This window comes from Lutjanus erythropterus, chromosome 3 (assembly GCF_056507025.1).
Source record: "Lutjanus erythropterus isolate fLutEry1 chromosome 3, fLutEry1.hap2, whole genome shotgun sequence".
Taxonomy (NCBI): Eukaryota; Metazoa; Chordata; class Actinopteri; order Lutjaniformes; family Lutjanidae; genus Lutjanus; species Lutjanus erythropterus.
In genome coordinates, this window is record NC_139319.1 from 31,348,210 (window position 1) to 31,354,002 (window position 5,793).

The 5,793-nt window shown below is 39.2% G+C and overlaps 1 long non-coding RNA gene across 1 annotated transcript; it reads left to right on the forward strand.

The window, feature by feature from the left end:
- Positions 1-1,102: 1,102 nt before the first annotated feature.
- Positions 1,103-1,655, forward strand: LOC146330285 (uncharacterized). The gene is made up of 3 exons (XR_014769277.1): positions 1,103-1,210; positions 1,313-1,381; positions 1,535-1,655. It is a non-coding gene; the product is annotated as an uncharacterized LOC146330285 (long non-coding RNA).
- Positions 1,656-5,793: the final 4,138 nt, after the last annotated feature.

Sequence of the window (5,793 nt, forward strand, 5' to 3'; positions counted from 1 at the left end):
CTTGTTTTGAACTTAGAATGGCGAGTTTGCCAAAAGGTGAGGAATTTACATAAAGTGTTCAAAGTCCTGGGTTGCACATTTTTATCCTTGTTAGTCACGTTGCAGCAGTATAACAACATGTTGTTGGCAATTTAACGGATAAGCTAAGTTATCCCTAACCAGCAAGCACATAAACCTGACGTTGAATTTCTAAAAGACAGCATAAAAATATTTACTCATCAAATCAGTGTAGCAAACGTAACAATCACAGAAATGCTGACAAGAATGGCCACTGTTGTTGAAACGACATCCACCTGCAGTAGGGCATGTCCAAATGTCTTTAAGAGTAATGTAATGCGCCAAGAGACAAAGTGATCTGCACGTGTGTGAATGTTGAAAAAAGCAGATCACACAGTGGCAGAGGAGGCAGATCCTTCACCGGTCTCTTTGCTTAAAAGATGTCCACTGAAAATGTTTAAAAAACCACTTATATGACCAGGCTAGCTATCTCAGTGGTGCCGTTACAGCTCAGCAAAGGAGGATGTCATGTTTATTCCACACCCCAAACGTTACTGTGGAGTTTTCCAAATATATTTTTTGGCGCCAAAGGCGAGTTTCACCTTGTTCCATTACACTCGAGAGAAGGTATAATTTCTACAGCCAATAACCCCAAAACTTGGCAAATTACACCAAAACAGATGGATGAAAAACACTACAGGTAAGAGGAAAAACATGTTAGATTCTACAGTAACCTGTCCCTATGAAGCTTTAGGAAACTTACATATGCAACATGATTTAAAGAAGGATTCAGAGAATCACACAATAACAAATCCAAATGAACTATGGTACATAGCAGTGAAGATAACAAAATAATAATTTTTTGTTTAAACTGCATGTTTCAGTCAAATGGACATCAATCTGAAACACAAATCCACTGGAGCAGCTTTACCACATTCATACTAGAATGTAACCTCGTAGTACATTTGAAGTGAATGGTGACTGTGTTTTAAACGAGATCTGCTTCAGGCTTTAGACTTTTACGCAGTGTGGTTTGACGTTTATTTGGCGACTTTTGTTTCAACTACTATTTCAGTGCAAACATACATTATTGTTGTAATATTGTTTCCAGGTCATCTCCCAGTTGATGGTCTTCCTGAGCGGTATCGTCAGCATGTTGTTCTGTGGTCACCTGGGGAAAACAGAACTTGCAGTGGTATCACTAACAGCTGCGGTGAGGAGAGATGATTTTAAGCCCTATGTTTGTTTATACTGGCATCTCAGCCTGTTTTGCCGTTGAATTTTTATTGATCGGTAATGTTTTTGTCAATTGCAGGTGGTTAACGTCACTGGTATTTCCATTGGCACTAGTTTGTCATCAACTTGTGATACCCTCATATCTCAGGTAGTGTCCTCACCACAGGCTAGTCTTTCCCTTACAAGCAGCTCAACTAAGAGCTCTTGTATCAAGTTTGTTTTCTTGGCCTATTCACACCTTTTCTTAGTAGTGTGATCGCTGTTGTTTAACTCCACTTGTTTATCTCCCTGTTCGATGCAGACGTATGGGAGCGGTAATTTGAAGCGTGTGGGTGTGATTCTGATTTTGCTGTTGGCCTGTTTCCCCTGCTGGGCCGTCCTCATCAACACTGAACCCCTCATGCTCGCTGTCAAACAGAGGTCAGCCCCAGTAGTAACATATTTTTGTATAGCGGTGAAGTCCCAATAAGGAGAGAGTAGATGTAGATGAGGATAGATTGCATTGCTGACAGCTTGATCAGTAACAGCAATGTTATGTTGCTGTTGGCTCTGGTGATGTTGGCCTACTGTACAGTAGTCTGGGCTCATGGTGATTCTGTTTACAAGTGTTGCACATCTATAATATAAAGTTTGCATGATTAAATTCTACATGCTTTTTCACATACACATTGTTTGTCTTTTTTGCATGAAGTCTGCATGCCTGCTCTGGTGGTGAGTTTGGTGCACCTTGTGTTCCTTCACCACCCTGTGTGTGAAAGTACTAAATGTGTGTTCAGTTAATCGTGGGTTGATATCAATAAAATCCTCTACCTACATGTCAAGATGATGAGTGTGAGGCAGCACTGACCATAGGCCATAAAAGAGATGTGGATGTTGCTTCTGTGTTTGAAAAGTGGAGCGGAAGAACCTTAAAACTTGCATTGTTTCTAGTGGCCAGCAGGGGATGACTCCACTGGTTGCAAAAGAGTACTGATTGTATAGCAGTCTGTGAGAAAACGCAGGGCAGGAAAGAGTGGCTGAATTGAAGTTAACTTAAGTTAACTAAAGTGAACTTAAATTAGTTCACTTTAAACCATTGAGAGGGGCCCAGACAAACAGATATACAGATGTCTATGTCTTAAGCGTTTTGTCTGTTTCTTCCTCTTAATTGTTCTGCGTGTAGGTATAATGAGAGCAACTTAAAAGGCAGAGTCAAATTCCTGATAGGCGTACACATACTTGGCCAATAAAGCTGATTCTGATTGATTCATTCTGATGCAGGAGTTTGACACTCAAGGCCAGGGGCAAATATTCCTAAATATTCTGATATATACTTGTTACATGTAATGCTACTGCCCAGAAAAATGAAACAGAGAAAATAATACATGATGAATATGTGTAATCTCAACACTGTTTGTCCCCACATTGCAAGATATAACATATTAATTTGCTTTAGAGGGGCTGATAGGCAGGTTTGTAGGCTATGGATGGAGCCGGGCTTGCTGACAGAATGTAACCATTGTAACTAACTAGCAAACTAATGTATTTACTCCACTAGTCATGCCTGACTCTGAGACACAAAAATACCAAAACACATTGAACAATGATTACCTTTGTTTGTAAAGACTGTGTGTGTGATTGGCTAGTTATGTACTAAGCTTGATTGGTTGTTTGATTTAGACTGGGTCCAAAAAAAGAAGGAATGGGTGCAACACATTTTCTTAAAAGAACCCTTCAATTAAATATTGTTTAGATGTGCAATTTTCGAAATGAATACCCCAAATTATTAGAAAAATGTCCCATTGGACAAAAGAAGGGAAAGTAATTATATAAAACATGCACCAGTAAACTTTTGTGGCATGGAGCAAATGTGCAGCTGTTACCTTTTTCTGATTAACCAAAAGCCCATCAGGCCAACAGCCCATTATCCATAAAATAAATGCCCATTGTCCCAAAGGCCTACTGCTCTGAAAATACACTCTCCCTGCAGTTATTAGTTCAGTGACTGTAGCCCTGTCCAAGGTGCTGAATTGGTGGGCATTTTGTCCTTAATAGGGTATCTTTCTGGCCTTAGGGTTAGGATAATGAGTGAACTGAGAATTTCAGGGAGTGTGTATTTTCAGAGCAATGGGCATTTGGAGCAATAGATGTTTGTTTTCGGTATAACAGGTTGTCAGACAAATGGGCTTTCGGTCCAAAAGGACATTTTTCAGACTGAAGGTGTTTCTATATCCTCGTTGTCAGAACAATCTTTAATAATCTATATCATCCACAGTTCCCTCTAGGATTCTCTGTTTCAAGCGTATGTGTTGGAAATGCTCTTGGTGCAGGAAACACGGAGCAGGCCAAGCTATCTTGCAAAGTCCCCATCGTTTGTGCATGTAAGAATCAGTTCTCACAGTGCATGTTGCTTGTATTGGAACTACAGAAAGTCATGAGAACACATTTCACTTGGTCCAGTGGTCATAGTAGTGATATATTATCTACAATATTGTATTAAGAATGTCTTCACTTCAAACCAAGTGTCACATCAATATAAAACAACACTCTAAGCACTGTAAAATTAAAATATTGTACCTGAAAACCCAGGCTTTCTCTCTCTGCAATGTCAAAATGTAAACCATTATCTTTATAAACAACAGTTTCTTTGTTCCAGTCATTGTTGCATGTTTTGTTGGAGGCGGTCTCAGCCTTGACAGAAATGTCATTGGATACATTTTCACCACAGACCAGTGAGTAAAATGACACAATAACTTTCACTGACAGAAACAAAAACTTATTTTGTAGATTTTTAATTGCAGTCCATGTGCAACAGCAGGTTTGGTTATATAATGCCATGCAGACTGCTGTACCCAAACGAAGTTCATCGTCGTCACGCTGACTTAAAACCACTGAACTGTGATTGTTTAATGAGTTTCAGTTATGTTTAAAAAGGCCTTCAGTTAGTTATTAATGATGCTGAGTTTAGCATGGTCATGGCAGTGCAACTCTGGGAAACCTCTCTGGCATACACTTGTCCAGGGTTTCACCTGTGCATCTGTTGAACAACAAAAAAACTGAGTGTTTGGCTGCCGTGCTAAACAGTAAATGTGTGGGCCCACCTGTTTCCCCTCCGTTGGGGCCACAGCCCAACAATGCCTGTCACTCAGCCAACTCACTCTCCTCGGGCTGTCACCACTTTTCGTCAGTGAAAAGGGGAAAACTTCAGGGTCCTCTTGTCCTTTGTCTTCGCTTTGAGTTACTTTGGGTTACTTTGGCACATCCCTTTCAAACTATCACCGGCTGTGTAACTAGATAATCCTTAGTCTTACAGTCATGCCAGACAGCAAATAGAGAGACAGTGTGCCGTGACAGCACTGTGAAGAAAGCTGCTCACCTCATTTTCCCAGAGTCTGCCAAAAAGATCTGTTACAGTTTTATTTTCTGACTGAATAAATAAGTTGAGCTTGAGTTAAGCTATGCTGACGAAAAGCTACTATATCAGGGATGATAGTGTTTTATTTACGTGCAATTTAAGTTTCAGCAATCTGTTAGTATTTTTATTGTATTCATCAGTTGGATATGGATAATTAATAATGCAGTTCCCTCACTAAAAACCTTTGCCTTTCCTAAAATATAATGGAACTACTTTCCTTCTTGTAGAAAGAGGGTGGTTCTGGTAGATTCCACTGCAAAAAGACAGTAGTTACTACATAAAACTGCTCACAACAAGGGCGGTGGATTATTTTGAGCAAACAGGTCATGATTTCTGGAGACACCGGTATTGAATTTTTCAAATATACTATATAATTATATAATTTTTTTTGTCTTTGAACACCACAAGCCAAGTGCCATTTAGTCCTATTATATTTGAGAAAAGGCAGAAATCTCTATGGCAACCAACACCAAAACAATCTACATGGATAAATAGTACTAAGGGCCAGAATAAAGATATGTATTTTTGATTTTGGGGGTTAACTGTCTCTTTAAAAGAAAAATCAATAAAAGGAGCCAGAAGATCAAACAAACAATTAAAATATTTTCAAGATCAAACTAACTATTTAATGTTATATTTCCACATTTATTTTCCACATGTATTTTTTACAAGGAAAGAAACAACTAAATGTATTACATTTAATGTGGAATTTTCAAGAAGGCACAACTGATTAAGAATTGCTTTTCCACAAAGAAAGACATAACTTAATGTATAGCACTTGCTGAATTTGCAAAAAGATCTGTTTCACAAAGTTTATGAAGTTTCTGTGTTACTTGTGTCACCACCTGCAAGAAAGAGAGCACATGTGTAATCTGCAATGTAATTAACCAAAGGTACTTACAGGACATCAGTTGAGTAGGTAGTCTTTTGATGTTGCCCAGGCCACATTGCATTCATACTGCTAAAAAAAAATGTGGTCACAAGCGTCTCCCACCCCCTCTGAATGTGGTCTGAGCGATTGGATCTCAAACGCATCCTGAGTGCATTCAGACCTGTACTTGGATCTGTCCACTTGTGATCAGATCACTCACTGTTACGGTGACACCTGATCTGAACAGGACCAAAATCATTAAGTGAGTCTGAAAAGTTTCCACCCACATAGTAGT